This window comes from Solanum dulcamara, chromosome 4 (genome assembly GCF_947179165.1).
Source record: "Solanum dulcamara chromosome 4, daSolDulc1.2, whole genome shotgun sequence".
In the NCBI taxonomy this organism is placed as follows: Eukaryota; Viridiplantae; Streptophyta; class Magnoliopsida; order Solanales; family Solanaceae; genus Solanum; species Solanum dulcamara.
Window position 1 is genome coordinate 34003793 of NC_077240.1, and position 26302 is coordinate 34030094.

At 38.0% G+C, this 26302-nt stretch overlaps 1 pseudogene; it reads right to left on the reverse strand.

Annotated features, from left to right (window-relative positions):
• Positions 1 to 1965: 1965 nt before the first annotated feature.
• Positions 1966 to 25237, reverse strand: LOC129884186 (uncharacterized; annotated as a pseudogene).
• Positions 25238 to 26302: the final 1065 nt, after the last annotated feature.

A 26302-nucleotide genomic window follows, 5' to 3' on the forward strand; every position in this document is an offset into this window, starting at 1 on the left:
CACAGCTGCCAACTCAAGGTCGTGAGTTGGGTAATTTCTCTCATGAATCTTAAGTTGTTTGGAAGAATATGCTATCACATTTCCCTTCTACATTAACACATATCCCAATCCAAATCTAGATGCATCACAGAAGATAACAAAACCATCCATTCTCTCGTTTAGGGATAGCACTAGAGTAGTAGTTAATTTTGTTTTGAACTCTTGTAAACTCTTCTTGCAAGTAACAGACCATTGAAACTTAGCCTTCTTCTAAGTTAGCTTAGTCAATGGTGAAGATATGAATAAGAACCCTTCAATAAATCTACGATAGTAGCTCGCCAGGCCCAAGAAACTCCTTATATCAGTCAAGGATGTGGACCTTAGCCAGTTCTTAACCACTTTAATCTTTTGTGAATCAACTCGTTTACCATCTCTAGAAATAATATAGCCTAAGAACTCCACAGACACAAACCAGAATTCACATCCTTAAGAGTTTGAAGGAAAATTCTGAGATGATTAGCGTGCCTCCTCACTTCTTGAATAGATCAGTATGTCATCTATAAATACAATCACCAAAATATCTAAATACTGTTTGAACACTCATCAATTCCATAAATGCTGCGTGAACATTAGTCTGACTGAAGGTCATAACAAGAAACTCGAAGTGACCACATCGGGTTCTGAAAGAAATATTTGGGATAACACATTCTCTGACTTTCAACTGGTGGTAGCTTGATCTCAGGTCTATTTTTGAAAAATAAGTGACATCCTAAAGCTGGTCAAACAGATCATCTATCTTGGGAAGGGTATACCTATTCTTTATGGTGACCATATTTAGTTGACGATAGTCGATGCACATTCATAATGACCCATCTTTATTTCACACAAATAGGAAAAGAACACCCCAAAGTGAGATACTCTACCTAATAAATCCCTTAACTAGGAGATCTTTAAGGTCTTTCAACTCGATAGAAGCCATTTTATATGGCAGAATAGAAATAGGCTGCATATCAAGAAGAACATTAATCCCAATGTCAATCTCTAGCAGGAGGAACTCTGGGCATATCCTCAAGAAATATTTTAGGAAAATCATTTACAATGGGGATAGACTCAAGAGTAGGTAACTCAACACTATCATCTTTGACTCTAACAATGTGATAAATACACCCTTTAGAGATCAACTTTCTGTCCCTAAGGTGGGAGATAAACTTACCCTTAGGCACAAAAAGGCTACCCCTCCATTCTTCGACTAGCTCATTCACAAAAATGAACTTAACAATCTGAGTTCTATAATCAACAGTGGCATAACAAGAATAAAGCTAGTCCATGCCAAGAATCATATCAAAATTGACCATGTCCAACTCAGCTAAGTCAAGCATGGTATCCATGTGATGGATAAACACCTCACAATCTCTATAGACCCTCTTAGCTAAGATAGACTTACCACATGAGTAGATAGACTGAAAGGCTCTAGAAGACACTCAGAAATTTTATCAAATATACTAGTTATATAAGGAGATACAAAGGATAAGGTGGCACTCGGATCTATAAAAATATAATAATCAAAAGTAAAAACTCAAATCATACTTGTCACAATATATGGGGAGTTTTCCTGATCTTGGCGGCTACCCATGGCATATAGACAGTTTCTACCTCCTCGCGTACCTAAAGTAGTACTCGTCTGATTACCTCTAGCCGAGGGTGCAATAGTGGAAGACTGGCTCAATTGACCGATGTCGGACACTCCTTCTGAAAATGGCCTACCTGGCCACATTTATAACAACCATTCTTTCCATCTTTACACTCTCCCAAGTGGAGCTTACCGCACTTGCCATAATGTAGTTTTCCCTTTGAACCTTTAGTCACACTAGCTTGGGATTAAGAACCCTGGGCTCTCGAATTTTGGTGACTCTATCCCTGTTGATCATACCAGTTATGTGGCGCAGGTGTAGTTGCTGCTGATGGAGCATAATTGGAAGATCTCTTCTAGAAAAAGGACCTATTTCCATTACTCTGCCTCTGCTCATTCTCATGGCCAGACGATTTTGCCTTCTTGCTAAAGTGCTCTTTCTTGTCTATCCTCTTATCTTCCTCTACCTATTGAGCATACACCATCAACCTGGAAATATCCATGTCAGAAATCAGCAGTGATACTTTACACTCCTTCTTCATGTTCCTCCCCAATTTAGAGACAAACTTCCTCATCTTAGATCGCATATCTGGGACCATATCCGAAAAATATCTAGACAGTTGGATGAACTTCAGACTATACTCCTTTACTGTCAAACCATCCCATTTCAAATTCACAAACTCTTCCACTTTTGCTTCCCCTAATTCCCTAAGAAAGAAATAATCAAGGAAAGCTCCCTCAAACTTATCCCAAATAGAAAGCTCAGCATCCTCACCCCTACCTTCCTCCCACTAGTTGTACCATACATTCGCCACATCCTTGATCTGATAAGAGACCAACTCAACCCCCTCAATCTCCATAGTATGCATCACTTTCAAGATCTTTCACATCTCACCAATGAAATTTTGGGACCCTCTTCCACTTTAGAACACGCAAAGACAGGTGGGTTCATCCTCATGAAGTCTCGATTCTCACAGAAGCTGACGGTTCTTGAGACTTAGAGCTGGGAGATGGTGAACCCTGTTTATCCCTCTGGCCAGCAATCAGTTGGGAGAGCATAGTGATCCCTCCTTTGAACTCAACTTCCGAAGTAGAAGCTAGTTGAGTAGTAGGCTCTTGGGGTTCCTCAGTAGACCTTGCAGGTTGGCCCATAGTTATCACCCCTAATGGAGGGGGCATCTCAGATTGTGGAACCTCAGTATTAGCGGCATTCCTCTGACTAGCTATGCATTTAGGAGGCATTATCTGCAAATGTGTAACATACGAATTAGGAAGGAAATTTTAGAGTTAAACTCTTTAGCACAAACTCAGAGTATGAAGAAGTGAAATAATTTCTAATGTCATATAGCCTCTTGATTATAAGTGTGGTGCACAACACTTCGATAAGCAAGACTCTACAAGACATGACTTCGTCGACTCCCTAGGACTCTTAGACTCTATGTTCTCATACCAAGTTTGTCAAGCCCTGAGAGGGTACCCTAGGTGTGGCCAGCACTTGAAGACCATTGCTAGTCCCCAAATGAACTACTTGGTCCAATCACACCATCATTTATCAATATTCTAATAGAAGAAGACTCGGCTCATTATGAAAACAAACTCATAAGATAAGGCCAAAGGAAAACAAACTATCAAATTAATAAGACTAGTATGAATGAAACTAGCCAATAATAAAACTAATTGACAACATCAACAATCTAGTCTATAAAGCCTCTATCAACTATCTAAATGGTGCCAATCACAGGTTCATGGTACCTCGAATCAAATGACGAAAACTAAAATCAAAGCTTAAATAATAGACATGGTATCCTCTGGAAGCAAGGAAGACTCACCAAATAGCTGAATATGAATAGATCCTCAATGATGCACATGTTGATGATCTCTAGTACCTGTCTCTACATAATGAAATGATGCAGGCCCAAATGGATGTCAGAAATATGCATCAAGCTATAATCAAATCAACTCAAAGATCTCGAATCAAAAGGTGAACTACTCAATCAAGATGTCTTAAGTCTAAATAAGGATAAGATTTAGAAAAATACCAATCATATACCATCCAATCCAATCCATTTCAATCTAATCCAATCCGAATACTATCAAGATCTATATGAGAGTTTCTTTTATCTGACAACCATCAGTTATGAGGTAGTGATAATAAAACAAGCCAATCTTGTTGCCATGTCTGTCCATTATCTTTCTAGGGTAAGAATGAATCAACCAATCATGGATCCAAAACCAATCAAGTCCTATCATGTCAGGACAATAATTTAGGAAGCATCTGACTTAACATTTCAATTCTATCCTATATATGGTGATATAGTTATTGGGTTCGAGTTATTACTTACTCTTACACAATTCGGTGCTCGATACTCATCCCAAAACTCAAAGCTCATAAGACAATCAATCCAAATCAAATCAAATCAACAAGTCTCTATCAGATTCTTTCAAGTCATCAGTTCTATTAATCAATCCTCTCAACTAATCAAATTTGCAATCATTCCCAATAATTTGATTAAGAGATGTTTTAGATAATTATTTATAACAACAATCAGTTAAGACCATTCACTTGGTTCAATTATCAAAATATATAGGACCATCAGTTCATCGACACTATCATCATGCTCATATCCTAATTACAATCATATATTTACAAGTTCAAGGCTCTAGACTCAATATTTAGGTATATACAATGCAATGAAATATCAATCAACATGCTATTAGGGTTGATGAAACAAATAGTTCAAATCATACGTTCAAGGAATTCATTTTTAGAAAAGCATGAACTTATTAATTATCATTAAAATGTGTAAATTTGAGAAAAGGAATTCTCAAGAGTACATTAATGGGGACTCAATTTGTTCACAATCATGGGTACATAAAGGAACAAAATCCATGTATTAGTTCAGCCTTACATACCTGGACATGAAGAGCAATCAAGAACTCAAAGACCTTTCTTGAAGAACTTGAACCCTACCCTTTCTCCTCTTATCTAATCCTTGCTCTCAAATAATCTAAGTGATAATGAGAGTAATATATGTTCAAGATATTGATAAGGGACTTAAATTAGTCCTAAAATGTTAAGGGTTTTGTTTTAGAAGGGTGGGAAAAGACTAATCTATCCTTCGTTAAAACTGAAATAGGTCGTCTATGAGTCATTTCTACAACTCATAGAAATTTCCATGAGTCATCATCTACAATTGTGGAACTAGGATGGAAAAGGTGGTGGTATAAAACTTAGGGTCTACGAGTCATAAACCCCTTGACGAGTCGTAAACACGACTCATTCTGCAGGTTTCTTAGAAGCCTGAAATTTTGTGTCTATGAAGTTTCTCCACGGGTCATTTCTATGACTCTCTAGGGACTTCAATGACTCGTCAATTCAACTCGTAGAAGTGACATTCAACTTTAGGATTTTGGTTAAGTGCCAGGAGATTCTGCGAGTTATTTTTATGAATCGTATGAGTCATTATGACTCATAAAGGTAATCATAGGTGCCTTCTCAGAATTCGATATTTTACTAAGTGTTGGAAAGGGTCTACGAGTCGACCCTACAACTTGTGGAACTCTCTACGAATCGTAGAGGACACTCATGGACCTCAAAGTCAGTTCTTTTCCTCAATTTTTCTCATACTCATCGAGCCTAGTTTAGGTTAGAATAACATGGGGTATTAAATTCTTCTTATTTTTATGAGCTTTCAAAAATAAACTAGCAAGTAAAGGCCTAGCTTTCTTGTCAAAGTTAGCACAAATTTGGGCCTCATGTTTCGGATGCCATGCACACTTTCTCTTCAATGACAAGATAAAGTTTTTATTAATAAATATTATTGAAGACAAGTATTTAAATAGAGTTAAAGCAATAAATTTTAATATACCCTAAATTCTAAAAATATTTGTCTCTTGAGATTGGCTGACATCTTGACCCTAAGTCGGATATGCATCTCTATAGAGATATTTGATGATCCCCACAACATCATCCAGATTAAAACTGTAATACAAAATTCAAACACATATAGGTTAAAACTTAAGACAATTATGAGATAATTATAAACTAAAGACATTTTGTAAAACAGTTAATGTTATGTATAACTATCAGGCTCGATGACAAGTATATTGTGTATATCCCTTAATCCAACTTGTGTAAGGACTTGATCATGTGTAGCTGACTGGCTCGTGGTAGGAGTGTCCGACTCAGAACTATTGTCTTGAAGGCGAAGACATGACATCCCAAGTTGTAAAGTAGATGCTTGTGAAGGTTGTGAGTCTGTAGAGGGCTGAGTATATCCCAATGATGGTTTCCTATAGGATGATAGTGGATGAATCTACGGAGACACTTGACTATTAGACTCAGTCTGTCTAGAATACTGATGTATCAGAGTATCTAGTAGAGGGGGAGATGGTGTGGAGTATGATCTAATATATATCCCTGTTGGTCGTCTACTAATCATACTATCTCTCATTTTTTTATTTTTGGGGGAATTATCAATACCTTTATTTTTATCACCACCTTCCATCTAAGTAACAAAAGTATTCAAGTCAAAACAAGATTAGATATTTACAAGAAAAAATATTTCTAAGAATTACAATAACAACATACTCAATGTAGTTCCAATATACCCACTAAAGCAGAAAAAACTCAACTATTCAATCAAATAACATCATATTTAATAGGATGAGTGGAATAGTAATCAAGTACTATGTAATCCCTAATTATTGTAATCATATATAACCACACACGAGTATGCATTATACTAGTAAATAACACATATATTAGTGACACCATGAGAAAATGGTAGCCACTCAAAAATATATATCAGTGCAATTTCTATTAAAGGACAAGATCCAAGTCACTGATAAGCACAAAGTAAGAAAAAAATATCACTACTATTTTGTAATGGCTATTCTCATATTCACTTTTGGTTTCACCTTAATTTCTTGATTTATCTCCTACATGAATCCCTTAAATGTAAGAAAACAAGCACACGTCATTGTTAACAAAAAAACAAAAAAGCAAAAAAGCACAAAATCCACAAAATCGTAAAACAAATACTATGAGAAAGAAGCTCTTAAAAAAACATTCACAAAATCCATTTTCATATTTAAGCATAGTATCTCAAACTAATAAGTTTTCAAATATTCTTGGATTTAAAAGTAATGCAACTAGACTCAAGCTAGGAGATGAAAAAGCAAATGAACTTGTTCAAACACATCTAAGATCACACAAAAAGGCTGAGTACTGATATAAAAAATTATCAATTTTGATTATAGGATCATATGAGTTGGCCCGTACAAGCTTATATTTCCATGAATAGATAGCAAGAAGAAGGCCAGTTAATTTCCCTCAAATGTCAAGTTTCACATACAAGCATTCAAGAACAATATATATATATCTAAATACAAAAACTCAACATAGTAATTGCTATTCCTCCTCATTCTCATTTTCTTCTTCTGACCATTCTTCCTCTTCTGACCATTCTTCCTTATTTGCCCACTCTTCTTCATAAATTGATTCATTTGCCCATTCATTTGTTAGTTCTTCTATATCAACCTTTTCTAATATATGTTCAGGATGCTCCAAATTATTTTCTAACTCAGCATCCACTTTATGGTGAACACTTGATATGTCATCATCCTAGTATGCAACATCTAACATGTTTTCAACTTTCACATGACCCATGGATTTAGTTTTAATTAATACCCACCAATTTTATTTATATGGACACAAGGGATAAGGCGCATAATACATTTCTTAATATTTTGTCCGATGATGAAAGGATCATATGCCCCATACTTCCTTGTGTGCCTTACTTCAATGATATTATATTGTTTGATTTCTCTCGTACCTCTTTTTAGAGTTGGATCAAACCAATTGCATCGAAACAATACAATTCTTTTTTTTTGGCCAACCAGAATACTTCATTTCTAAAATCTCCTTGAGAAACCTATAGTAATCTACTCCATCCTAATCTCCATCACAACATTTCACCCAAACTCCACTATTGTTAATTTTTTTTTATATTTGGAACATTCTTCAGTGTTGAATTTAAAACCATTTATAAGATAGTTATCCTTTAAATCATGTTGAAAAATACTCAAACACTTTATTATTGCCATATAAATACACGAAGTAGCTATCAAAGAGGATGAATATTGAGTTAGTCATTTTGCCTTATAATGGCATATTTAGTGCAAAATAATAACAACTTACTCAGAAAATTTTTTAACTTGTGGAAAATTTAACAAGACATGTGTCGATGCAGACTTAAACTCCATTGCATTAAGATCTCTCTTTGTACATTTTTTATATCCTTTGCTTGGTTGATTGAAGATTCATAATGGCTCCGCAAAAGAATTAATCTCACCAACATCGTCATGATGATTGAGTCTATTTCACAAGCATGGCACATCACTTGTGAATTAATAAGAATCAAAATGAGTTATTTCTCTAGCAAGGTAGGCCTCAACCATTGCGCCTTCAAGTCTATGTTTTTGCTTCATAACCTGTTTACACTTGCCAATAGTCCTACATAATATTATATAATGATTAATTTTTTAAAAAATATTAATAAAAAAATCTTAAGAGCTAAACACTTACCTCTCAAATGGATACATCCATCTATATCGTACTGGGCCTCCAAGGCGAGCTTCGTGCACTAGATGCACAGGAAGATGCTCAATCACATCCTTGGTGCACGAACCTTTTATGAGCTTTTCTAGAGGACCTTGTCCCTCGTTTTTCTAGAAAAAATAATAAATAAAAACACGACACCGTTTGTTGCTTTTGTCAATTTTTTAAAAAATACCTAAAAGAGATGGACTATATTGTACATTGGCGATGCAGTCCATTTCTTATTGAAAAGTGTTGAGGAAAAAAGCAATGGAAGTGACTACATCACTTTTTTATTTTATTTTGACAAATGAATGATGCAGTCTGCCACTTTTGGTCTATACTCTTACCCAAATTAGTGTTCAATACTACTCTCAAAATATAATTTATATGTTCATATCTCAAGTGAGTGTATTTACTCAATTAACTCATTTAGTCTCATTGGACTTTTCTCAAAAACTCAACTCTTCTCAACTCATCTCTTCTCTTTAAAATGGATATATTCTCGACTCAATAAATGCATTTTAAGCATAGCTTGATCCTCAACTTAATCTCAAAAATAGATGTTTAAATGTATTAGTGTTCATGCTCAAATTAATAATTAAGAAACTTCTCAAACTCAAATTATGCTCAAAATAATAATTAAGATACTTCTCGAACTCAAATCCTACTCAAACTCTTCTCAATTAAATGATGAAAATAATTTCTATCGCTCAAAATAGTGCACAAAATAATTAATGTAAAACTCAGCTAGGATTCATGTGAATACAACCATGAACAATAATATCAAGGATTTAACTCTTGAAAATCATCTATGTATATTTAAATATATATAAGAACTCAATAGAACTTATATAGATAACTTAAGAAATTCACTTTATCGGAATTGAAAATTCAAACTCAAAACTTAACTTGACTGTATGAAGATGTAGGGCATGAGGACGAATTTATTCCAACATTATGATAGCCTTACATACCTAGAACAAAGTTTATTTAAGTAAAATTGGAAGATCTTGCTTGGAACTCTTGAACCCTAACTCTTCTCCTTCTCTCCAATTCTCGCTTTTGAAAGATTTTAACTGTTAATGAGAGAAAAACCTCATTGGGTGTTGATAAGCGATTAATTTTAGTCCCAAAATGGCATGGGTTTAGTTTCAGAAATGTGGGAAAAGACCAAATGAAACCTTATTAAAATTGACTTGGGGCCGTCTATGGGCACTTCTACGGATCGTAGGATTTTATACGGACCGTAGAAGCTGGTCGTTGAAACTAGGTACCAAGAGTCAGGCTCACTATAATTTGGTCAATGGGTCTATGGCAAAACTTCTATGAGTTTTAAAGGACCTCTCATAGGTTTGACTAGGATTTTGGCTTGGGGTCTAGGGACCCCTTTATTTGGCTTATAGGGTCCTAGAAGGGTCATAGGACAAGGTCGTAGTTCTTAGGTACACATTCAAATAGCTACTAGAATATGTCATGGATTTTAGAAGAGACCCTAAGGGTCATAACGAAGTTGACGGTTTGTAAGGTAGACTCGTAGGAAGGTTTCTCAGAACTCACTATTTTTCAAAGTGTGGGTGGACTCTATGAGTCACCCCTACAATTTGTAGGTTCCCACTTGTAGGCCACTGATCTAACACTTGGAAATTTGGCTAAGTGTCGGAGGGGTCTATGAGTCCTTTCTACGACTCGTAGAGTAGTCTACGGATCGTAGGTGGAACTCGTGCCCCTACTGTTCAATGTATCTCTTCAACTTTTCTCTGGGTTCCCGGCATTTATCTAAGTTAAAGTAATACAACATGTTACAACAGACTTGTCTCAAAATATAAAAGAATAGCCAAAATCTATATACCAATGGAGAGGTTCCAAACAAGAAAACCATAATCTCACCCTCTATCTCTGGATGTCCCACAAAAGCTCGAATAAACATTATTGACTAAAACTTGGATCTACTTCAAGAAAAATAGATGCAAAGTATAGTATGAGTACCAAAACATAAGGTACTGTAAGATCTTGAAAGTTGGAAAGTCGAAAAAGGAGGATCAAAAGACGATTTCTCAGAGAAAACTCAACTTTTGGCACCAGGTGATCTTCATGAGGCCCTATACAGGGTGTGAATAGGAAAATATGCCATGAAGGGCCATCATGGTCCATGCCTCATCAATTGAGTTTTAGAGGTTTGGACCACGAGGGTCCACCACAAGCCGTGGTGGGAACCACACACCATTATGGATCCCAAGGTGGACACCTCTGCATGCCCCTTTTAGGGAAACCACCATGGCTACCCTCTACAGTCCGTGTTACTCTCTGCAGACTGTGAAGGTCCCATGGAAGAAATCCCGAAACTTTTCCCATAAATCCCCAAGTTCAAGTCCAAGTCTATTACCACGGACGATCACCACGGACCGTCGTGCCCTCAACAAGTTATGGTGTGTCTTGTGGTGGCACCCCCTTTCAAGACCTTTTTGCAAAATTCTAAGTCCAACTCCATGATCTTCACCATGGACCGTGGTGGGTCTGCTGTGCAGCCCTAATTTTCAGTTTTAATGAAGGGCGTTTTGGTCATTTCCTATAATTTCTTTAATGTATATGTATAGTTTTTTGAACTATATTCCCATATTTTAACCATCCTAAAGTCTTCTAACCCTCTCATTTTCATCATAATTATCAAAATTAGAAAACCTTCCCTCCCAAGTTTTCTCTCTAAGGTCTTCTTCTCTTTCAAGCAATTCAAGGGATTTCTTCAAGGTCAAGCTTCCATTCTATTCAATTTAGGGCTCATAAAGGCCAGGGTATGTAGGTATTCATCCATGGGTACCTTTAACCCATGGAATCGCAAAGATTTATTCTCAATTTCTATTATGATTTCTTCAATTAAAAGCCCTAATTTCATGATTTGTATTGGGTCTTCTAAATTATGATGTTCTTTAATGCTATTAGACTAATTATGCATAATTCACATCATATTGCATGATTTCAAGTTGATTTTCAATTACATGTGCTATGTTCTAGTTTCAAGTATGATTTATGAGATATGATCATGATTTTCAATGTTATATAAATGAAAGCTTTATGAATGAGTTAACGATGCTCTATACAAAGAAGTTTATGAATGATGATTCTATGATGTTTCAAGAAGAATAATGATAGGACAATATAAGTCCCTAAAGATGTGTTAGGATCAAGGATATATAATTATGGAAGGCCTAGACCCATATTATATGAGTTATATGATAGATGAGCTAATCCTATAATTTTTCTATGATGTGATAGATGAGCTATTCGTATGATATTTTAGAAAGATGGATTGATAATTATTATTATCTTTCCTTGTGGTGTTTATATCATATTTTATGATTTCCGTTGGGATAATGACTAAGCATTGAGAGGACTACTAGATGGGGTTCAGTCTGGTAACTAAAGGTTTTTTACCTGAGGGAATCATAGTAGCAACCTTTAGTCCCAAACGACGCTGCCCATGTAAGTTTAAAGATGCCAATATGGTAAAGCTAGTGGATCCACATAGTAAATTTAAAATCATTACTAATAGAGTATGCCCTGGAAAGGTAGCCTTCCCCATCTCAATGTGGGAGTCATCAAATTTCATGTATTAGCTTGCATGGTCTTATATATCAGTTAATGGTCCTATCCCACACAGTTTCAGCTGAGTTATGAGTTCCTATGATGATTGTGAGATCTTTGATGCATTGACCAATGAGATAAATGTTTTAATATTTTCATGAATTTATTCATGTTTAAAAGATATTGGTCTTGCATCTATGATTCATATTAATTATATCATATATTTATTGTTCATATTTTTTCTCACATACTTAGTGTATTTCATGTACTAATGTATATTTTTTGTCTACATCATATCATAATGTAGGGACCGACGATCACGCTCATCCTCTTCCCACTCGTGGCTAGAGTTAGCACTAGTGTACTGTTGGTGAGTCCTTATATTTCGAGAATGAAACATTTTATTTATTATGAGTTTATGACTTCTTTTACCTTTTATATTGGCAAAGTTAGGGAATTATCTTACACCCCCATCTAGACTAGTAGAGGCATGTTAGATGTTCATGGAGTCGATGTTGTCTCTTATTCCACATTTCTGAAACTTATGTTCTATATCGAGATTATGCTTTTGTATATTTGATCTTTTCTTATTATGTTTCATTTATCTTATGTATGCTCTTGAAAGTTATGCTAAGAGGCTTGGTTGGGGTCCCTAAGGATTCTAATCACTGTGTTACGGCTAGGCTCTAGGTCAGGTCATGGAAAACTTGGTATTAGAGCACAAGGTTCAAGTGTTCTAGGGAGTCTAACATGCTGCATCAAATAGAGTCTTGATCATCAGTATGAAGTGCACCACATTTATGAATAGGAGGCTATAAGGCATCTTAGGAAATACTTCACTTCTTTCATGATCTCATCGTGCTATAGAGTTGACCTCTAAGATTTCCTCCTCTAACACTTTCTCTTTGCAGTTACAGAATCATGCCTCCACGCAGAGCTACTATCTGAAGAAATGTTGAAGAGGAGCCTCAAGCTCTGAATGCTCCTTTGAATGAAAAAAGTGACTAATGTGGAGTTTCAATCCTCTTTTCATATGTTAGCCCAAGCAATTACTACTCAAGTGAATCAAGAAGTAGTTGTTCCTCCCAATGTATCTACTCCAGTTTCATGGGTTAGAGACTTCAAAAGGATAAACCTTCTCGAGTTTTGTGGATCTAAAATTGATGAGGATCCTTAAGAATTTGTTGATGAATTATACAAAATTATTGATATTATGGGAGTGTCTTCGGAAGAGATGGAAAAATTAGTGGCCTACCAACTTAAAGGTGTTGCTCATATGTAGTACAACCAATGCAAAGCCAAAGGAATTGAAGAGGGTCTCATAGCTTGGGAAAAGTTCAAGGTTTGCATTTCTCGACCACTTCTTTCCACTTGAGTTAAGGAAGGTGAAGTTATTGGAATTTATCAACCTCAAGCAAGGTAACATGAGTGTGAGGGAGTATTCCCTCAAGTTCACAAAGTTGTCCAAGTATGCTCTATCCTTGGTAGTCGATTCTCATGCCTGAATGAGTAAGTTTATTTTGAGAGTGTCGGACTTGGTTATAAAAGAATAATAAACCTCTATTCTCATCAAAGAGATGGAAATATTTAGGCTAATGAATTATGCCGAGCAAATTGAAGAAGAGAAACTTAGGAAGATGAATGTAAGGGAGTCTAGGAGGGCTCAGTTTGAAGGTGGGTTTCTCACAACAAATCTGGTTGTCGTAATGTTCATTTACGAAAGGGTCAAAATTTTCAAGGCCAAGGTTTTTCGAACTCTCCGACTCCAAAATTTTAGAAAGACAAGGTGCCAAATCCTAAGGCACAGGGTGGAGCTCCGGGTGGTCAAGTTATCCCACTATGTAAGAAGTGTAGGAAAACCATAGGGGAGAGTGTTTAGCGGGGTTGGATGTTTGCTATAAGTGTGGAAAGTTGGATCACCATGCAAGGGAATGTAGGAGTGGGGTTATACCCAAGGTTCATACTCAGACTACCGGTCATTCGAATCAGTGTGCTACTACTTCGGGTGGTGGTCAGTGCCAAAACAGATTTTATGCCCTTCAGACTTGTCAGGAATTAGAGGATTCTGCCGATGTCGTGACTGGCATGTTGAAAGTCTTTGACTTTGATGTTTATGAATTTTTAGATCCAAGTTCTACTCTATCATTTGTTATTCCTTATCTTTCTATGAGATTTATTGTTAGTCCCGACATCTTGATAGAGACTTTTTTGGTCTATACTGTCATTGGTGATTCAGTTGTGGTTAAAAGAGTTTATAAAAATTATCCAGTTTTAGTTTTTCATAAGGTAAATTCACTTGATCTTGTATAGCTTGATATGACCGATTTTGATGTTATTATTGATATGGATTGGCTTCATGTATGTTATGCCTCAATATAATATAGGACCTATGTGGTTAAATTTCAGTTTTCTAATGAGCCAGTCCTAGAATGGAAAGGTAGTATTCCGTGTTCAAGGATCAATTCATCTCATACCTTAACGCTTGAAAAATAATTTCAAAGGTTGCATTTATCATCTAGTTCGGGTTAGAGATACTAACTCCAAAACTCCTACTCTTGAGTCTATTTCAGTTGTTAATGAATTTCAGGAGGTTTCCCCCGATAAACTGCCAAGCATTCCCCCCGAAAGGGAAGTAGACTTTGGTATTGATCTTCTCCCTGATACTCAATCTATATCTATTCCTCCTTACAAGATGGACCCGAAATAACTAAAAAAGTTAAAGGATTAGTGAAGGATTTAGTAGATAAGGGTTTCATTAGACCGAGTATCTCTCCATGGGGTGCTCGGTTCTCTTTATTAGAAAGAACTATGGTTCTCTCCGTATATGTATTGATTATCGATAATTAAACAAGGTCACAATCAAGAATAAGTATTCAATTCCAAGGATTGATGAATTATTTGATCAACTTCAAGAAGCGAGTTACTTTTCAAAGATTGATCTTTGATCAGGATATCATCAACTAAGAGTAAAGGAATATGACATTCCAAAGATGGCTTTTACAACTCGGTATGGTCACTTTGAATTCTTTGATATGTCTTTTGGACTAACGAATGCCCCTGCAACTTATATGGATTTGATGAACAGGGTGTTCAAACAATACTTAGATATGTTTGTTGTTATATTCATTGATGATATTTTGATCTACTCTCGGAGTGAGGAAGGACATGCCGATCATTTGAGAATTGTGTTGCAAATTCTCAAGGACCACTAGTTGTATGCAAAGTTTAGTAAATCTGAATTTTGGTTAAAGTCAGTTGCTTTCCTTAGTCACATTGTCTTCGGTGAAGGAATTATGGTTGACCCCAAGAAGACCGAGGTGGTTAAGAATTGTCCTATAACATTGACTCATTTTGATAATCGGAGTTTTTAGGGTTTAGCCGGTTATTATAGACCGTTTGAGGAAGGTTTCTCTTCCATCATATCTCTCTTGACTACTTTAACACAAAAGAAGGTGAAATACCAATGGTCTGAGGCATGTGAGAAAACTTCCATGAGTTGTAGGATTGGCTTACCTCTGCTCCAGTGTTGTCTTTAACGGAAGGTTCTGATGAGTTTTTTGTATATTGTGATGCTTCACGAGGTGGTCTTTGTTGTGTTCTATTGTAAAATAGTAAAGTGATAGTTTATTCTTCAAGGAAACTCAAGGTTCATGAAAAGAATTACCCAACTCACGACTTGGAGTTGGCGGCGATAGCATTTACTTTGAAGTTGTGGAGACACTATCTCTATGGCATCCAAGTGGATGTTTTCACCGATCACAAGAGTTTGCAATATGTGTTCACTCAAAAGGACTTAAACCTTTGACAAATGAGATGGTTTGAGTTGTTGAAGGATTATGATATAGGTATACTATACCATCCAGGTAAGGCAAATGTGGTTGCAACGCTCTTAGTAGACTGTCTATGAATTGTGTTATCATGTTGAGGATGAGAAAAAGGAGCTAGTTTGGAATATGCATAGATTAGCCTATTTGGGTGTTCGATTGGTTGATTTCGCGGATGGTGGTGTTATTCTGCAAAATGGTTCTGAATAATCCCTTGTGGCAAATATTAAGGCAAAACAAGATAGTAATCCTGTGTTGATTGAATTAAAGAAAGTAGTTGTCGAAAAAACCATTGAGGCTTTTTCCCAAGGGGGAGATAGTATTTGGAGATATCAAGGCCGATTGTGTGTTCTGAATGTTGTTTACTTGAAAGATATGATATTTTCTAAAGACCATGGTTCATCGTATTCTATACATACCAGTTCCAAAAGGAATATTGCATAATTCGTGGCTAAGCTTCCTAACTATCAACAAGTAAAGGTTGAACACCAAAAACCCAGAGGTTTGGATCAAGACAATGAGATTTCTAATCAGAAGTGGGAAGCCTTGAATATGGACTTCATTACTATTATACCCTCAAAAAAATTTAAGCTATGACCCAAGCCATTCTTCTTATGCATATAGGCCCAAACCCAATGACTCCTAATTGTATATGTGTCATAGGATCGATTCCTAAGTATTTTAAGTGTATTAGAGGTAAATTAGGGTCATAAGGAACCTCTTGTACTAAGTTGAGTTCAAAGATCCTTTACCAATTAATTTTTCGTATAAGATCTTATAAGGGTGAAATTTAAATGACCATATCTCTCATAATATTAAGACTTAGGTGACCTATGACCTATGAAATTAAATATCTATGTATCCTCTTTCCAACTCCGTCAATTTTTCCTCATTTAGAGTTTGGAGTAAGATGTTATGATCATTTTACAGGAGATGCTCCATCTTGGCAGAAGTCCACAATGGCTCCGAGACGTGGACAATATATGGACTCTACTGCCTAAGACAAATGATGCCCCTTTATTTTAAGGGTATTTTTGTTTTTAATATCCCTAAACGTGTAAAAAATTAATTTTTCCTCATAAAAAACCCTCTCATTCACTCCTAATTATTAACGCTCAAGAATTTTTTTTAAAAAATCAAGTTAGGGTTCTCATTAAAGTTTCTTTATCAAGCTAAATTCTTCTTCATAGATTTCAAGATTTCCAACACAAATTTCTTCATAAATACATGAATCTCTAAGAGAAATCTTAAATCCTAACCATATAGTTTCCAAGAAAACAAATCCAAGAATTTCAATAAAAGGGCCTCTTGTTTGTTCTTCTTCAAGTTGAGATTTTTCATCAAGATTTGTAGAGATTTAAAGGTATGTAAGGCTTAAACAACGATGGAATGAATTCATCCACATGCCCCTTCATCTTTATTAATTTGAATTGAGTTGAGTTGGAGTTTTTTAGTTCATTGAATTGAATTCTTGAGTTATTTATTGTCTTATTGAGATCCTTGTACTTAATTAAATAAGTATTTATTATGTTCATGGGTTGAGTATTTGATATAGATGCATGTTCATGTCTTTGTTCACATGAATCCTAATTAAGGATTGTATTTGATTTTATGCATTGATTAAGTTTGAAAGTATGAATGGTAAATATCCTGCATGAGACTGAGTCAAGCATGAGTTGAATCTGAGAAATATTTTAATTATTATATTGATCATGAATATTTTGAGCATAAATGATGATTTTGAAATAGAGTTTTAATAAGTTAGGATTTATTTTGAAAATATATTTTTCTAAAAGAATTTGATGATACGAGCATGAGTAAAGCGCGGGTTGAATTGAAAGTATCTTTTAGATTATAACTATTTTGATTTTATTTCACTATGGATTATTTGAGTTAAGATTGCATGTTTTAAAGAGATTTAAGAGAGATGAGCATTTAATCTAAATGAGTGGACTGGATTGAGTTGATCTGAAAGAGCATAATGATTGAGATAAGATTGAGTTTTGATGAGAGTCCAATGAGACTAGTCAAAGTTTTTGATTGAACTGATTTTTTAAGTTGCATAAGCATATAGAGTTGTGAGAGTAGTATCGAGTACCAAATTGGATGAAATTACTCAATAACTATGTAGCAGCGTATGAGAGGATTGAACTATTAAAGTCTGATGTTTCCCTTTTTATTATCACGACAAAATTGGACTTGATTGATTATGGATCCAACATTGGTTGATTTGTCCTTTACCTTGGCAAGTATTAGACGGACCGGGAAATAATGTCGTTTCATTGTACATCACCTACTTATATGTTGTGAGATTGTTGTCGGTTAAGAGAGATTCCCATAGTGTGCATGAAAGTATATGACATGTTTTGAACATGTTGCATATTACTGATGTCACGCTCCGGGAGGGTACCCTAGGCGTGGCCGGCACTCGAAGGCCATTTCTGACACCCGAGCAAACTACCTGGTCCAGTCACACATTCATTCAATCACATTCTCTTAGTGGAAAACTCAATTAAGGATATACTATTCATAGATTAGGGCCAAAGGCCAAACAATCATCAACTCGACAAGAAATTTTTAAAAAGGGCTACTCAAAAGAAGAATTCAACATTTCTACACTCCGGTCTATGAAGCCTCTATCTACAATTTAGAAGGTGCCCATGACAAGCCCATAGCTACCAACAATCAAAATAAAGCAAGTGACACCAGAACTATACAAGCAGAGCTCAAAATCCTCCGGAACTAGGAGGACTCACCGCTAGCTGGGAGGGGGTGGGGATCTTCAACGGAGCGCCGGTTGATGATCTCTGGTACCTATCTCTGCATCATGAAATGATGCAGGCCAAATGGCTCAGTACGTGGAATGTACTGGTATGTAAAATGGCCAAATGGAAGGACATAAAGGAAACATCAATTCTATCAGAACTCAACTCAAGAGAAATAACAACTCAATCAAGTGTCCTAGATCTAAACGATAATACGGTTTAGATGGGACCAATCACATACCATTCAACTCAATCCGACTCAGAGTACTATCAAGACTTATGTGGGAGTTTTTCTTATCCGACAACCATCACTTATGAGCCAGTGATAGTACAACAAGTTGACGTTTTTGCCGCGTCCGTTCATGCTTTGCCAAGGCATGAACGAGTCAACCAATCATGCATCCAATCCAACAAAGTCCTATAATATCAGGACAAACATTTTTGGGGAAACATCCAACTTTAACGGTTCAATCCCCTCCTACGTTTGGCGACATAGTTATTGGGTTCGAGTATGGACATTACTCTTACCCAATTCGATGCTCGATACTCCTCCCAAGACTCAATGCTCATAAAACTCCATCCAATCGACTCAATCAAATCATATCGATAAGTCTCATTTAAACCTTGTCAACTCATCAACTCTTTCACAATCAAACCTCTTATAATCATATCTTTCAAGAGAAATTTAAATGCACATTTATAGCAACATATAGACATAACCAATCATTTCCTCCATCCATTCAATTAATCTTAGAATCTCATCACAACTCCAAGGCTTTAAATCAACAAATCAAGATAAGCATCATTTTTAAGAAAATAGAATCCTTTATCATAATCCACATAGATAAGAAAATCAATAAAACATATTTAACAACTCATCTTCATCAACTCATACTCACACAAAGACTTTTTTGGAAGTTCTTGACTAAACCTCATCAACATAGCAAGAATTACTCTAATAGACAATGAAACTCATTTGAACACAACTCTAGCAAGAAACTCCATTTCTATGGGCATTTATCCTCAAAGAAGGTATAGGGCACACGAGTGGACTCAACCCATATTTTAGATAGCCTTACATACCTTAGTGAAGACTTTGAAGAAAACCTTGTTGTTGGGCCTTCAATGGGAACTTGGAGTCTTGAAGCTCTTGGGACAAATCTTTGTTGAGAATGGAGAAGAAAAAGAAGATGAAGAAGAGAGTTTTCTAGGGCTTTTCTAGAGAGAGAGTGGGGGCTGAAAAATGTGTCTCCAAATGCTCAAGGAGGATACATATATAATTTGGGACAATTCCCAAATTGCCCCTTCTCAAAAGTTCTGAAAAATAGGCAAAAATGTACGTGACGCGATAGTGGCGCGTCGCGCCATTGCAGCGCCAGGCCGATTATGCCTAAAACCTGCATACCTCGTAGTGGCGCACCGCACCAGAGACCAAACTACTGAGGCATGTTTCTTGCGCGATAGTGGCGCGTCGCGCCCTTACAGCGCCAAGGCCATTGTTCCTGGGTTCTGGAAATTAGGCTTGAAAAACCCTGCATAACTTTTAGTAGTGCATCGCGCCAAGGATATAACTACTGAGGCATGTTCTTGGCGCGATAGTGGCGCATTGCGCCCTTACAGCGCCAAGGCCATTTCCCCAGCAGTTGCAATCCAGGCCCAAAAATCAAATTCCTGTCGTGCTAGTTCATCTTAGGATCGTCATATCCTTTGACTCCAAACTCTAAAATGTACATTCTTGGTGGCGTTGGAAAGAAGACTCGACGACCTTTAATTTGATAGGTTGTGGGCCACCCAGATTGTCATCTTTCAAAAGATATGGTCTTCAAAAGTCGACCCCTTTTATGAACTCATCCCAAGACTTAGCCACGATGAATCTCTGGATTTAATTTGGTCCTAGGGGCCCCTTGTGACCCCACATTGCTTCTAACATCCTTAAATTTATTAGGGACTCATCCTAGCTCATGCGTAAGCCTCTCAATACTCGGGTTCGACCCTACCCGTATACAAGAAGGGTCCGAATCTTAGGGAAATTTTTTGAGGGGTGTTACATTATCTCCCTCTTGGGATCATTCGTCCTCGAATGACGAGTGACCAAGAATGGACTCGGGGTACAAATCACAATCAAAATTCAGTCAATCAACCAATCAATTTCTCAAACAAATTACCAATTAAACTCATAATACACAAATGAATTCAAGTCAAGGAAATAGACATTACCTTCAACATTCTCCTCGGTAGGCATACATAGATGTGGATATTTAGATTTCATGGCTTTCTCCGCTTCCCATGTGGCTTTCTCAACCAATTGGTTCCTCCACAGGACTTTGACTGAGGCAACCTCTTTGTTCCTCAATTTGCGAATTTGGCGATCAAGAATTTGGATGGGAATCTCTTCATACGACAAGCTATCCTTAATTCCAATGCTATCAATGGGGACTACCAACGAGGAATCGCCCAAGCACTTTTTCAACATCGAAACGTGGAACACCGGATGAATAGAGTCTAGCTCTGAGGGTAACTCCAACTCATAGGCAACACTCCTAATCCGCCTCGAAATATGGTAAGGACCAATATATCGAGGATTGAGCTTCCCTTTCCTCCCAAACCTCATGACACCCTTCATGGGTGACACTTTCAAATACACCCAATCACCCACCTCAAACTCTAAGTCTCTCCTCCTCACGTCGGTGTAAGATTTTTGGCGGCTTTGGGCTGTCTTTAGCCTATCTTGGATAACTATCACCTTCTCCATGGCTTGGTGAACAAAGTTAGGCCCAATCAACTCAACCTCACCAACTTCAAACCACCCAATGGGTGATCTACACCTCCTCCCATACAAGGATTCATAAGGAGCCATTTGAATGCTTGCATGATAAATATTGTTATATGCAAACTCTATGAGAGGTAAGTGATCATCCCAATTTCCCTTGAAGTCAAGCACACATGCCCTCAACATATCTTCCAATGTCTGGATAGTGCGCTCTGCTTGGCCATCTGTCTGGGGATGAAAGGCCGTACTCAAGTTCACCTTCGAACCTAATCCCTTCTGAAAGGATTTCTAAAATTGGGAAGTGAATTGGGCTCCTCTGTCTGAGATGATAGACAAAGGGACCCCATGCAATCTGAAAATCTCCTGTATTTCAACTTTGCGTAATCTTCTGCGGTGTCAGTAGTCATAACCGCCAAAAAGTGAGCTGATTTCGTCATTCTATCCACAATCACCCAAATGGAATCGTGTTGCTTTCGGGACCTCGGCAAGCCTGTAATAAAGTCCATATTGATCATCTCCCACTTCCATTATGGAATTTCTATGTTTTGGGCTAAACCACATGGCCTTTGATGCTCAACCTTCACCTGTTGGCAGTTTGGGCACTTAGAAACAAATTCCGCAATATCCCTCTTCATCCCACTCTACCAATAGATTTCCCTCAAGTCATGATACATTTTTGTGGAGCCTAGATGAATAGAGTATCTGGAACTATGCGCTTCGGCCATAATCCTCTCTCGAACATCATCGACATCAGGTACACACAATCTACTTTGGTACCTCAACACACCATCTCCCCCTTTGGTGAAAACCATCACCCCTTATTTGTGAACAACTTCCTTCAACCGAAGGAGGACGGGATCCTAATCTTGTTTCTCCTTTACCTCTGCTACAATTAAAGGATGTAGACCCATCCTGAATGGTAATTCCTCCTTTATTGTTCTCTTCCAGATGAACTCCCAATCGGGCTAATCTATGTACCTCCTTCGCCAATTCCCTCCTTCCCTCCTCTACATGGGTAGTGCTACCCATAGACAAACTGCTAAGAGCATCAGCAACACCATTAGCTTTACCTGGATGGTAGAGGATGCTTTTGTCATAGTCCTTGAGTAGCTCGAGCCATCTCCTTTGCCTCAGGTTGAGTTCTTTCTGGCTGGAAATATATTGTAAGCTCTTGTGATCGGTGAATATGTCAACATGCACTCCATATAGGTAGTGGCGCTAGATTTTAAGCGCGAATACCACAGTTTCTAGCTCAAGGTCATGAGTTGGGTAATTCCTCTCATGAACCTTAAGCTGTCTCGAAGCATAGGCTATCACCTTCCCCCTTTGCATCAATGAACAACCCAAGCCAATTCATGATGCATCACAATAGACTACAAAGCCCTCTGTCCTATCGGGCAAGGTCAGCACAGGAGCAGTGGTTAGGTTGGCCTTCAATTTTTGGAAACTCTCCTCACAAGCATCGGACCATTGGAACTTAGCCTTGTTTTGAGTCAGCTTAGTCAATGGTGATGATATGGATGAGAATCCCTCTACAAACCTTTGATAATAGCCGGCCAAACCCAAGAATCTTATTATCTCTATCGGGGATGTGGGTCTGGGCCAATTCTTCACAGCTTCAATCTTCTGGGCATCAACCTGATTACCATCTCCAGACACAATGTGGCCTAAGAAGGCCACTGATGCAAGCAAAAATTCATATTTAGAGAACTTTGCATACAATACTTGGTCTCTCAAGGTTTGTAAAACGACTCTAAGATGATAAGCATGCTCCTCTTCATTCTTGGAGTAGACCAGAATATCATCTATTAATACAATCACAAACATATCAAGATATGGTTTAAACACCCGGTTCATGAGATCCATGAAAGCTGCGGGGGCATTTGTCAAACCAAAGGACATGACCAAAAATTCAAAGTGGCCATAACGAGTCCGAAAAGTAGTCTTCGGAATATCACATTCCCTCACCTTTAACTGATGGTAGCCGGATCTCAAGTCTATCTTTGAGAAACACGTGGCACCCTGAAGTTGATCAAATAAATCATCTATTCTGGGGAGAGGGTATTTTTTCTTTACAGTGACCTTATTCAGTTGCCTGTAGTCAATACAGATTCTAAGGGACCCATCTTTCTTTCGCACAAATAGGACGGGAGCACCCCATGGTGAGACGCTCGGCCTAATGAATCCCTTATCTAACAAGTCTTTCAACTGTTCTTTCAACTCCTTCAACTCGGCTGGAGCCATTCTATATGGAGGGATTGAGATAGGCTGGGTATCAAGAAGAACATCAATCCTGAAGTCGATCTCCCTATAAGGAGGGACTCCAGGTAGATCCTCGGGAAAAACGTCGAGAAACTCATTGACAATCGGGATCGATTCGAGAGATGGAGACTCAATATTTCCATCTTTCACTCGAACAATGTGATAGATACACCGTTTCGAGATTAGCTTCCTGTCCCTAAGGTAAGAAATAAACTTACCCTTAGGCATAACGGGACTACCCCTCTACTCTATGATAGCTTCGTTCGGGAATTTGAACTTGACAACCTGAGTTCTATAATCAATAGAGGCATAACAAACATAAAGCCAGTCCATGCCAAGGATGACATCAAAATCAACCATGTCCAACTCAACTAGGTCGGCCAAGGTATCCCTGTGGTGAATTGACACAGTGCAATCTCTATAAACTCTCTCAGCTAAGACAGAATCAGCGATCGGAGTAGCTACACTGAAAGGCTCAAGAAGACATTCAAGAATTTTATTGAATTTACTAGCCACGTAAGGAGTCACAAAGGATAGGGTGGCACCCGGATCCATCAATATATAACAATCAAGAGAAGAGACTCAAATCATACCCGTCACGACGTTTAGAGAGTTCTCTTGATCTTGGCGACTACCCATGGCGTATAAACGGTTTGTACCTCCCCTCGTGCCTAAAGTAGTACCCCTCTGATAAAACCTAGCCGGTGGTACGGTTGTAGAGAACTGGGCCCTGTCTCCCCATGCTGGACACTCTCTCTGAAAATGGTTCATTTGGCCGCATTTATAACAACCGTCCCTCCCCGCTCTGCACTCTCCCAAGTGGAGCTTACCACACTTGACGCATGGTAGCTTCCCTTGCGAACCTTGAACCACGCTAGCTTGGGATTGAAAACCTTGAGGTCTGAAATTTTGGTGACTCTGTCCTTGTCGGTCATACCTATTTTGCGGCATAGGTGCACTTGCGGTAGATAAGGCATAATTGGGAGGCCTCTTCTGGAAGAAGGACCTGTTGCCCTTGTTTTGCCTCTGCTCATTCTCATACCCAGCTGATCTTTCCTTCTTACTCAGATGATCCTCTCTATCTTTTTGCTTTTCATCCTCCACCTGTTAAGCATACACCATTAGTCTCAAAATATCCATGTCCGAGATCAACAATGCTGCTTTGCACTCCTTCTTCATATGCCTCCTTAATCCGGAGACGAACTTCCTCATCTTTGACCTCATATCTGGGATCATTTTTGGAGCATACCTGGACAGCTGGATGAACTTCAGGCCATACTCCTTAACAGTCATACTCTCCTGTTTCAGATTCACAAATTCCTCCGCTTTCGCTTCCCTCAATTCTCAGGGAAAGAAGTGGTCAAGAAAGGCTCCCTCAAATTCATCTCACCTAGCAGGTTCAGCATCCTCACCCCTACCTTGCTCCCATTGGTTATACCAAATGTTTGCCATATCTTTGACTTAATAAGACACCAACTCAACCCCCTCAATTTCTGTAGCATGCATAGCTTTCAGAATTTTCCATATCTCATCACTAAAATTTTGGGGGTCCTCATCAACCTTCGAACCCGTGAATGTTGGCAGTTTCATTCTCAGAAAGTCTCAAATTCTGGCGGCAGTAGACGACTCTTGGGGACTAGAGCTAAGAGTCAGCAAAATCTGGTTACCACTTCGGGCAGCCATTAACTGAGTGAGCATTGCAATCGCCCTTCTAAATTTCGCCTCTGACGTGGGTGCAGGCGGGGTAGCAGGCAGTTAAGGCGCCTCCGCATACCTCACAGGTCGGCCTCTAGCCCTTGCCGGGCATACCTCAGACTGAGGCATCTCTGCATTTTCGGCATTTCTCTAGCTGGCAGTATGTTTTGGAGGCATTATCTGTAATGTATAAACGCACGAATTAGAAGGGAAGTTTCATAGAGTTTAACTCTATCGCACGAATTCAGAGTATGAAAGAAGTGAAACAATTCCTAATGTCCTATAGCCTCCTGCTTATAAGTGTAGTGCACAACACACCCATAAGCAAGACTCTACTAGACACGGCTTCATAGACTCCCTAGGACTCTTGAACTCTGGGCTGTGATACCATGTTTGTCATGCCCCGGGAGGGTACCCTAGGCGTGGCCGGCACTCGAAGGCCATTTCTGACCCCCGAGCGAACCACCTGGTCCAGTCACATATTCATTCAATCACATTCTCTTAGCAGAAAACTCAATTAAGGATATACTATTCATAGATTATGGCAAAAGGCCAAACAATCATCAACTGGATAAAAAAAAATTAAAAAGGGCTACTCAAAAGAAGAATTCAACATTTCTACACTTCAGTCTATGAAGCCTCTATCTACAATTTAGAAGGTGCCCATGATAAGACCATGGTTACCAACAATCAAAATAAAGAAAGTGACACCAGAACTATACAAGAAGAGCTCAACATCCTCCGGGCATGAAACGCAGCCCCTGAAGAAAGGGAGGTCAGTACGACATATGTACTGAGTATATAAAACATAACATATCATAACTGAAATAATAACTGAAATAGGGATGCAGGAAACATGAATAACAGTTAACAGATTACTGTACTTGCAGCTTAGGACATGCAGTCATATACCTTATCATACCCTGTACCCGGCCCTCTAGTGAACTCGTTATCATAATCGTTTCATCATAATCGCGTGTCGTCATATCATCATGTATATTATTTCATCATGTCATAGTATACGGCATCATATCATCGTATATGGCATAATCTCATATGTCATCATAGTATACCCGGTCCATTCTGGGGCTCGGGCTCACAAATGTATTCCTATATTTTCATATGCATGCCTACATAAAGTATTCGTCCCATTATGGGACTCGGTGTCAGAAATGTTTTATAAGGTCATCATAT